Source organism: Pogona vitticeps, chromosome 3 (genome assembly GCF_051106095.1).
Source record: "Pogona vitticeps strain Pit_001003342236 chromosome 3, PviZW2.1, whole genome shotgun sequence".
NCBI lineage: Eukaryota > Metazoa > Chordata > Lepidosauria > Squamata > Agamidae > Pogona > Pogona vitticeps.
The window spans coordinates 13,401,285-13,412,514 of NC_135785.1; the positions used below are offsets into that span (position 1 = coordinate 13,401,285).

Below are 11,230 nucleotides of genomic sequence, written 5' to 3' on the forward strand. Positions count from 1 at the left end.
AATTGTCAAGGGGAACCTTTACCTTTACCTTTAAGCAGCTATGAAAGGCACATGAATCTTGTCCTCTTTTAAACTTGATCACCCTACATACACACAAAAAAGCTGCTAATCATGTGTGTGATTACCATTGTGTGCATGTGTTTTCTGGTGTTGATTTAGACGCACACACACAATGATGCTTCAAGTTGCATCCATGTTGGTTTGACGGCACATTGCTAACCAGGTTTCTATTTAACTGCAAAAGCCAGCATTAAAACCTTGTACCTTGTGTTCATAATGCATCCCCTACAGGTGAGCTACAGTTTCTATGTTCTTCTGGAGGCTTCAGCTCCACCTTCAGTCTGCTAAGGTTGGGACCTCACCTACCATTGTCAAGTAAGCCTCCAACCAACCAATTTACCCACACTGGCCATGAGCCGGCATGGACTATCAACACACGGTCCATTTTCATGCCCGATGCAAAGAGCTGATTTTTTTTAAAAAAATCTTTCAATGTCCTGGGCTGGCAATACTTTCAGGAGCTGTTCGCCCACATTATCCTGTCTATCCATTCAAATCTTTAACAGAGGTTCTAGTCAGCTCTGAGTAAGTATGTACTGTAAGTCAGTGGCTAATTCAGCTGTGTGGAAAACCCTTTATGAAACGCTCCAGTCTTGAAAGCCAGATTCACCTTCCCTTTAAGGCCCTGATGTGCCAGGTAAAAACAGTGGGATGGGTCCAGACTAGAGATGAGCATGAACTGCTGCTTTGGTGGTTTGTCTTGGTCTGTTGAGTGATGCAAAGGGTGTTTGATGGTTCAGTGTCCTGCCCCTTTGGTTCATGCATCCTGGCTTCCCTGCCAGTGGGTACCCACTGAAGGAGCATGACACTGAACTGCCAAACATCTGTTGTGGCATTCCGTGAACAGGGACAAACCGATGGAACAGTGGTTCATGTCCATCTCTTGTCCAGATTTAGTTATGCTTAGAGTTGACCTGCTGAAAGCAATGGACCTTAGGTTAGTTATGTATTCAATTCAATTCATTCATTCATTCATTCATTCATTCATTCATTCATTCATTCATTCATTCATTCATTCATTCATTCATTCAAATAGGTCTGCTCTAAATTTGGAACCAATCCACAATGGTTTTCCTTCCTTGGAGGTCAAAAGCTTAAATTCTTTTTTTCCCCTCACCTTTTCTTGGCCATTTTTAACCCCAGTTTTATTCTTTCGCATTAGCTTACTTTCTGCTGGATTTTCATGTTGTATTTAAACATGGCTGGAAGTTATTGCCAGATCAGGACGACAGAAGGGCCAGGCATCAATATTTTAATACATACATAGAGATCTTTTAAAGGCTTGTCTGTCTTAACTCTAATTCCCACCTTGTTGCTACTGGCCTCCTTCAGACCTGTTGCTCACTGGCTGTTGTCATGGCAATGGGGATTTGCTCACTTACAAGATCAATATTATGGTTAGGTTAAACTTGCTGCACTGCTCAGGTGTATTGTAGCAGGCTAGGTTTCTATGCCTCTGCTACACACTCTCGCTTTCACCGTAAGCCTCTTGCTTTTCGAGCTAATTTTAAATGAACTTGGAGGTTTTACTGCCAGTTTTAGATTTTGCAGGGACTGAGTTGGTAGAGCTGTAAAACTAATTCTGACTCTCCACTTGCTGACTTATACCCAGCGAGAACTGCAAAGCCTGTACTTTGGTAAATAAAACTATATTTCTGCTTAACTACATCTTAATATTATATTATAACTTACTGAGTTTGCACTGTATTTTGCTTCCCCCCCCCAAAAAAAATCACATTGTAAACTGCTTTGGGTCTCAGTACTGGAAGAAAGATATGGGAGTGGTGTGGGGATATAGATATATTTATATTCATATATATCCTTTTATATCCTAATCAACCATGTTCATAATGCATAGATAGATAGATAGATAGATAGATAGATAGATAGATAGATAGATAGATAGATAGATAGATAGATAGATAGATAGATAGATAGATAGATAGATAGATAGATAGATAGATAGATAGATAGATAGATAGATAGATAGCTCTGTCTGTCTGTCTGTCTGTCTATGTATCTATCTATCTGGCAACTCAGAGGCTTGGCTGTCTTTAAGGGGACAGGTAGTGGTTAACTCACTCTGTCTAAGTGCAAAAGGAAATTGGTTCTGTAAGGATTTCCCTCCACGGTCCTTCACATAGCTGTGTCTTCTGTTCTTTTTTTACATTTCTGACATGAGTTAAGACACAGATTGTTCACATAGCCCCTTCACAGACTCTAGGGAGCACAGATGGATAATTTGGCCCCTCAGCTTCTTTCCAGAAGCTTTTGGGCTGCCCGGCCACCCTGGGAAAATCGGTATGAGAGAACGTGTTTGCTTCAGGACTGGATAGAAAGTTTTCACCTGACCGGATTGGTGTATTGAACAAAAAGTGGGCAGGAGGTTTTTTTGCCTGTTCCATGTTGACCACCCACAGGAACTGAAGTTCTGAACTGATAAGAGTGAGGAGCATCTTTAAATACGTCACACAGGCAGGTAGTGCAGAAGAGTAGATGTTAAGGTGAATTCCCATGAGGGCACCTGGGAGCGTTCATTGCCATCCTAAGATTTCAGTGCAGGGGGAAAGATGTACAAGGAAATCCCTGGGCTACAGTTTGCCTAGAGCCATGAAGCTTGAGTGGGCAGTGTCCCAGGGTGGGTGGGTTACATACATACATACATACATACATACATACATACATACATACATACATACATACATACATACATACATACATACATACATACATACATACATACTTTTATTACAATCCTTAGACCAATTAAACAAAACAATTACAATTTCAACCTTTTGAGCGTAAAGCATAGCAAAATTACCACTTACAGTAGTTTAAAATGCATTTAAAAACTGGCAGTTTAAATCCATTTAAAATCCACAATTTAAAACCATTTAAAATCTACACATCTAAAATTTATCTACCCTTTGATTTCTGGAATCTAAGTATCACCATGCAGGAACTGATCTTAGAACAGATCTTTATCTGAGAGAAGAAACTGGGGTCTACTTTCTTCTGTGTGACCTGGGATCTTTTTTTAATCAGTGGAAAAAAATAATCTGATTATGTGCAATCTCAGAGTGGGGACAGGTAAAAAAAAACATGTGTTGCATAGTTTCTACCACCCCTAGCGAACAGGAGATAAGCCTTTCTGCATAAGGCACATTCCTATATTCCCCTTCGAGGATGGCTGATGGAAGGGCAGAGCATCTTGCTAGTGTGAAAGCTCTTCTAAATCCTCTCACTTCTAAGAGTGATAGATAGTCTGCCATGGGGTTCCATGGGGTTCTTAATGTAGGCCCTTAACAGCAGATTCTGTACACTAGCAAAGTCAGCTTGGTATTCTATATCCTCAATTCTTTGTTTGACTAATTTCCTTGCCACATTTATTTAGTACGACAGCAGCACTTGTGGAGATAGACCGATTTTCATCAAGTGGCTCTGGACTGCCTTTATCCAGTTGGATTGGAAATTATCATAGAAAATCAAGGGCAGAAGGCTTTGGGGGTTGTTCTGTCCCTTTAGCCATGTATATATAGACAGGACGTAAACCCAGGCCTCGACTCTTAGGAGATATGTCCCCAATCGTATCCTTTGAGGATCGTATCCTGCAATTGTATTTGAGACATATCTGGAGTCCTGAAGGACAGTTCATAAGAATTTGCATTGTACCCTTTATTGGAGTGCAAAATGTGAACTAGGTGGCCCCAGAAACAAACCATATAGCAGTTGTGCAAGCGTTTCAGCCTTAGAGAGTTTAAGAGCTGCAGGAAGAAAGAATCTGCGCTGAGAGCAGCGAAACTTTGCTATACTAATTGCGGTCCTTTCTCCTTGATCAGCTGCATACTGTACGTGGCTGGTTGAAGCAGGGCTGTACAATTTAACGGCTTGGGATTTGCCTCTCGAATATCTGTATTGATATTCTGGGTTGACTCCTGACTCTTGATCAGAAGTCCACACTATGGTAGGCCCCTCTGTGAAAAGGGGGCAGCTATTCTAAGGTTTTAATAAAGTTGTAGCCCTAGTTCAAACCAATTACCTGTGCCTTACCTCTTTATTCTGGGCTGCTTCAGGAATGAGAAATCCTGTTGCTTAATATGTGTGGGAAGGAAACTGTGGAACTAAATGAGCAGTGAAGGTGGGGAGGGAAAAGAATGGAAGACACAGTCGTCATCTTATGCATGTGCGTACATTATACAGTGGTGCCCCGCATAGTGATGATAATCCATTCCGGATAAATCATCGCTATCCGGATTCATCGCTATACGGGGCAAAAAAGCGTTCCTATGGGGGAAAACTCACAGTTATGCGAAGATCCTCCATAGGGGCAGCCATTTTCGGTGCCTCTAAAGCGAGGCAACACAGCGGGTGGCCATTTTGGAACCGCCGATCAGCTGTGTGAAAATGGGGCCTTTGGGAGGACCACGGGGGAGGGCTCCCCCGTGGTCCTTCTGAAGCCACCGCCAGCATTTTCATCCAGCTGAGCGGCGGGAGCTTCCGAAGGAGCATGGAGAAACCCTCCCCCGCAGTCCCTCTGAAGCCACTGCCGGCATTTTTGCCCAGCTGAGTGGCGGTGGCTTCGGAAGTTCCCGCTGCTCAGCTGGGGGAAAATGCTGGCTAGGGCTTTGCGAGGACTGTGGAGGAGGCCCCCCCCGCGTTCCTTCCCAAGCCCCCGCCGGTCAGCTGGGGGAAAATAGGGCTACGGGGAAAAATCGCAAACGATTTTTCCCCATAGGCAACATCGCAAAAAAGCCATCACTATGCGGATTCGTCGTTAAACGGGGCGCCCGTTAAGCAAGGCATCACTGTACTTGAATTCTAGCCATATGACACCTGCCATCTTTTCATCTGGCTTGGAGGTCCATCTGTCATTAAAACAAGAACTTATAGCTATATGGGCTGGATAGCTCTAAGTATATGGTTGTGGAGCCAAAGACTGAGAGTTCATTTTCCTACTGTGCATTCTAGAAGAGTGTGACCTTGGGCAAACATTGTCCAAGGATGAAGAAGGGCATGATAAACCACATCTGAGTACTGTGTGCCTAGAAAACCATGGAAATGGTAACCATAAATCAGAATTGTCTTGACAGTACACAACGAGGATGAAGATGGCAGCAATACCTGATGCATTTAGCTTTTGTACAAAGCTGCTGGCAAAACCTGCAGTTGCTATTGCAGTCTGTTATTTTACAACAGACAAACCTGCTATGGTCTTTCCGTGTGTTTAAACAATGGCCAGGTCACAGTTGTGACTGATGCTACCATTCTGGAACTAAGAGATTTAGCACTGTAAAGTGATCCACTGAGCTGTGCACTGCAGATGCACAAAACACATACAAAAAGGGGCAGTCATGCTGAACGCCATTGTTTTAGAGGTGTTAAAGTGGCAACCCTCTGCTGTGAATACTCTACCATGCAATGTGCTATGGGTGGCTTCTTGTTCAAAAGCTCACGTCACCTGCGCTGGAAGGAGGAGGTAGGGAGTTCTTTTACAAGAGACGAAGGTTGAATGGTAGGAGGAGGGGCTAAATGCCTCACTCTGGGATGACTTCGCCTTTCAGGCTGAAGTTGATCCTAAACGCAGGTTACCTCAGTATTGCCAGGGACAGGATCCATGCCCCCTAGCTCTACTGTGGGCCACACCATAACTGGAAATATCAAGAAACTGCCATGGTAAAGAAAACAAGCAAATTGGGTGTGCCTTGGCAGGCATATTCAGGTTTTCTAGAGGGTTGAGGTTTGATGATCCTATAGAGCTTTTCCAAGATCCCTAAACTGAAAACATGACTCCTGGACACGCTTCAGGTGTGGAAATGGGGCCAGACAATGGTGTTGGCCTTGAGAGCAGCAAAATGGTACCTACTTTGGAGTAGGTGTGTATAGAATTGCAGTATTAATTGACTAGTTAAAGGAAGTAGAGTTATGTTACGGTAGGAAGATTTCTCCATGGTTCAAACCCTTTCATTGTAACCCACTGCATGATCTGCATGGTAAGAAAACATTTTGCATCCACTAGCGTAGCTGACTTGATTTGAAAGACTGAAATATGGCAACCCAGAGAAAGATAAGAGTAATTGATAAGAGTGAGAAGGATAGGTGTGGGAGAGAGAAGAGGGAGAGAGGAAAAGCACAGGGCATCCCTGTGGAGCAGGTCCAATGAATATCAATGCCCAATTTAGGGTCAATTTACTGCAGTGAGTTATACCATTTAACTTATGCACATTCAAACCACCAGCAGGATTCTGAACATTTTCTCCACCATGGTGAATAAAGGGTGCCATTTTCTTTAAATTTCAGCTCAGCCATAATCAGTTTCTTTTAAGACAGGTGGCCAATACACCCACCCACCCAACTTATGTGTATACACCCACATACTCATTCTAAAGTAAATTAAAATTGCTCATTGAAATCAAGGCTTGCATTTTAAGGTACCTGGTGCTGGTTTAGAAATCTAAACTCAAAAATAACTTAGCCAGATTGTCTCCCACACCTGTTCTGTGATGAAATAAGATTAAAATGGCCCACCATGCCCTCAAAAATCCTGCATCAGAGGTGACATTTAAATAAATTACGCAAAAGATGCATTCGATTGAAATGTCTAATAATGACAGACATTTTCCCTATTTAGCTTTAGTGCTGGAGGTTCCCTTGCAACTACCTTTTTCGTATTTTGAAGACAAGATCAATGAAAGCAGGTGATAGCAAGTAGAGGAAAAGAAAGGTGCCGGTAAACCAAGGTTTCATTGGAACTGTGCAATTAAGTCAGAATGGCTAATTGCAATTTTGTTTAATTTGGAGTCGTTATTAAAGACCAAGGGAATAAAACATTCACGGCAGGTGTGTTTGCTGTTATAAAATCATGTTAATTCCAAGTGCTATAATCCTGCTTGAATGCTGTACACCTGGATGGGGGTTCAGCCAGCTCAAGACAAATGCACCAATCGGGCCTATTTGTATCCCGAAAATGAGTGCCAAAAAAGAGAGGACCACATAAATATGAATAGGAGCCCTTCTCACTACTTATGTTAATTTTCATTGGTTAATTTTCAGGTGGTGGATTTTAACTGGTCTGCCATGGTAGCACAGTAGGCATCAATCACTATCCTCTCTAGGCAGCCATTGTTTTTCTACCCATAATACATCAATGTGGTAATATGTGAGAGCAATGAAAAGCATGGTGGCCATCACAGGAAAGCCATTCATTCTAGCAGGACCCTTTATCTGTGGTGTGTTCTGTTTCCCTACCCAATGTTGGAGAGGAAAGGGTGACTGTTTGCAGTAAGGTTGAGTTCCAGTGTGCCTAAAAGAGGAAGCAGTTAAGAGCTCTGCATGGGGGAAAAAGCCCTCCTAGAATCTCACTGTACTTGATAATTACTGTCCAGTCTCCAGTATTCAGTTTTTGGGCAAAGTACTGGCATATAGCTAGGCAAAGTACTGGCAAAGTACTAGACAGCATCTTAAAAAGCAGAGACATCACCTTGCCGAGAAAGGTCCACATAGTCAAAGCTACAGTTTTCCCTGTAGTGATGTATGGAAGTGAGAGCTGGACCATAAAGAAGGCTGACCGTCGAAGAATGGATGCTTTTGAATTGTGGTGCTGGAAGAGATGCTTGAGAGTCCCCTGGACTGCAAGGGAAATAAACCTATCAATTCTGAAGGAAATCAACTCTGAGTGCTCACTGGAAGGACAAATCCTGAAGCTGAGGCTTCAATACTTTGGCCATCCCATGAATGTTTTTCTCCTTTTAAATGCAAATATATATTATTTCTAACACTTCATTTTGCATTTGAAATCTCAACTTCGCCTTTGGCATATTCTGTCCCAAACTGTCTGGTGTGAGATACAACCCTGTTAAATGGAGGATTTGCCATTGTTATTTCCCTTGTTTGTGAATGGATGCTAACTCAGTCCTCCCTTAAGGAAACAAATGTCAGACAGACCTTTTGAAATGGCATTATATATTTGAAGCAAGTGTTCAGTTGCTATCAATGCACAGAGCCTTTATTAAGCGTTGCCTCCCCTTGGCCAATGTAAGGGGGGGGAGCCCTACCACTTGTCAAATGCTGTATGTAGTGTTTCTGTCTTGGTGGTTGTGGTCTGTCTAGCATCTCATCACAAAGGTTCCTGAGGAATCTGCTGGGAGAATGGTGTGACAATTAAGACACAAATGTTCAAATGTATGCCATCATCTCAAACACTCTGCTTAGAGGAACAGGCAACTTGTAAATGTCACAGCCAAAACCCAGACATTTATTGGTTTAAAGCTGACACACTTTCACTTCCCAATAAGTGAGAAAATGTATTTCCCTCTCACTTGAAACACTTAATACTGCAGTAGATTGGACAATGTGTGAAATAAAATTTTTTTCATTTAATTCAGTCAATAGAACATTGTGCTGTATGTACAAAGGAGAAGGTGAACTCATTCCAGACTCCAGCTTCTTGTCTGTTGGTGCTACAATAGCATATAGCATTCTTCAGTCAGGCTCCAGTATTGTCATCCATCTAAACAACATAACTCTTGTCAATATCTAGTTCCAGACTATGTGCAAGGGGCCAGTCCAATGCATTTTCAGTTATGTAACCAGTGGCACTTAGATGTGAAAACAAGTACAAAAAGCTAAGCAGGATGTATATGAATCAGAAGAAGCAGAAACAGAACCATGGAACTTGGATGCAAATTCAGAAAAGGCCCTGTTTTTATCTACAGATGATCAGCTTGAGCACTCTCAAGAGATTTTGACTATGTATCGAACACTTAACTGCCATGGCTTTATCCTGTGGAACTCCAGAATCTGCAATTTGCTGGAAACTTAACAGTTCCCTAATTGAGACATCTATTGCCCTCCCGTGAACCACAGCAGAAAATTCTAAATACTTTACCAAATATAGATCTTGGCATCCCATAGAGTAGAGCCATGGCAGTTAAAGTGGTATCAAACTGACATCATTGTTTCCTGCAGATACATTCTCTGTCCAACTGATGCCTTCCGGCTGTTTGAGGACTCTCAAGAAACTCTGCCTGGCTGATATCTCCCAAACGTGTTTGAGGGTTAAACTATATGATGACACATTTATCACACTTTTGAAAGAAATGGCTCTCCAAATAGTTCAGGACGTTCGTTTGTTAAATCTCACAGTATCTCTTACCTGTGTTTTCTTTGTTCCCCAAGAGAGCATGCTTCTTTGCAATTGGCCATTGGGTGGTAAACAGCAGCTTAATTTGCATATAGGATCGCTAAGGGCATAAGGAATTTCCACTGTGGAAAGGAGAACAAGCTAATCACAGGGGCAATACATTCCTCTCAACATCTAGTTTGATCTTTTGAGGACTCATACAAGTAGAAGCTACAAACTCAGGAGATCATTTGAAAGGACATGATGAGCAAAAAGCAACAGATTTTTGAAGTCCCTCAGACAACCAGAATCTTCAGGATTAGACTGCTTTTTGTTGACCAGGAGGCCCTGGGGAGCAGGGTGATCATAGGGTGCAGGTTTTGAATCTCAAAATATAACTCATTTAAGTTAAACGTACTTTTTCATCATTTCACCTATTCAGTTACCAAAAAAAAGAAAAGAAAAAAGAAAAAATCACATATTTAGCACTCCCATCTCCCAATTTCCATCAATTTAGTCCACAAATTATTCCAATGTGAGTTTTCTCTGCTGACTAGAATGGTTAGAGAAAAATCTGACAGACCAGATGACAGCTCATGTTCAAGATGAGTGGCCAGTTTTGTTAAGTGGGCTGCGAACTTCTTTTAAGTGAACTATTTGAAAGGAAGATATGCAAGGAAACTGGCCCAATCAATTTATCATTTAGTTAATTAGTGACTAATTGATTGACTAACTGACTCCTTGACCTGAAAGGACATATAAAGGATTACTGAACTAGTCCTGGATCTAGCCTGATATCTGCAAATCTGAAGCTTTCTGCCTTCTAATCATTATATTTGGAAATCCAAAAATAAGCCCACCATTTATGTTTGTTCAAATTTTTCAGAAATAGCAGCCTCTTGGAAGAGCGATGGCTGACAGGTTGTAGAAAATAGACACAGGGGAAACTGCTACACAGTTTCAAAGCCTGAAAGTTTACAGAAGGGAACTATCGATAATTATTCATTTATGTCTTAGGTAACTGGGTGAAGCTTGTAGGAATTATTATTTTTCTAATGGAATAAAGCCTACCAAATTTCATACTAAAGGTGCAGGGAACAGTACAAGATTAGTCTTTACAGGTTTTTGTTTTGTTTTGTTTTTGAAAAAAGGAATGTACCGAGCTTAGCCTACTCTGGCAACTATTGTCCTGAAAATGGCATAAAACATGGAGGTTTCCCTGTGTAACAAACCAATAAGGATAGATGCAATGGATTATGTGGAATGTGAATCTCTCTCTCTCTCTCTCTCTCTCTCTCTGTGTGTGTGTGTGTGTCTGTGTGTTGATGATTTGCTTCCCTTTCCTTCCTCCATAGTTTGTTAGAAATTTATATAATGCACATGCCACAAATTATTCCCAAAACAAGACAGATTTCATTTGGATGAGCATAAGGCAAGAAGGATTTCAGCTCAATATGTGTAGGGCGATGGAGTTACAATACCTGAGACTTTTTTAAAATAGTGAAGCATAGTGATGTTAGAAAGAGCCCCATCATATGCGCCCATCCTTGCCTGAAGCAAAGCAGAGTTCCTTGTAAAATGCACCAGAGGATTAGAAGGTGAACATGCCTTTTCTAGGATTAGGAGCGGAATCCCTCACCCCACCCTCATCCCCAGTTGATTTTGCAGAAATAGAACTGAATGAATGCAGGCGGGGGAATCATCTGTCATTTGGCCAAAGGACACATGAGACTTCAACTGTGATCTAGCTTCACTTCCATTAGCTTCACAGTAACTGGACAAATGTCCTGACAATGGTTGACCAGTGTCCTTGCCAGATTTTCCTCTGACCATTTTGGTTAAAGGAAAAGTCACACTGCCATTCCTTCTGATAGCGAAGGACAACTTCTGACTTGCAAAATCCTGCAGTGAAGGGTAGTAGAAAGGAAGTTCATCTACTGTACTTTTAAGGTGTGGGAAGAACAATGGAATTATAAATAAACGAGGGGGGCAGAAACGAGAAGGACTCTACTTTGATGCTGAATCTTACAGTTTTTCTTTGTACTATTTCAG

General features: G+C 41.8%; 1 long non-coding RNA gene across 1 annotated transcript in view; it reads left to right on the top strand.

Annotated features, from left to right (window-relative positions):
• LOC140706076 (uncharacterized) overlaps positions 1-11,230 on the top strand; it is an 86,237-nt gene that overhangs the window by 40,528 nt on the left and 34,479 nt on the right. The gene's annotated exons all lie outside the window — the stretch shown is intronic.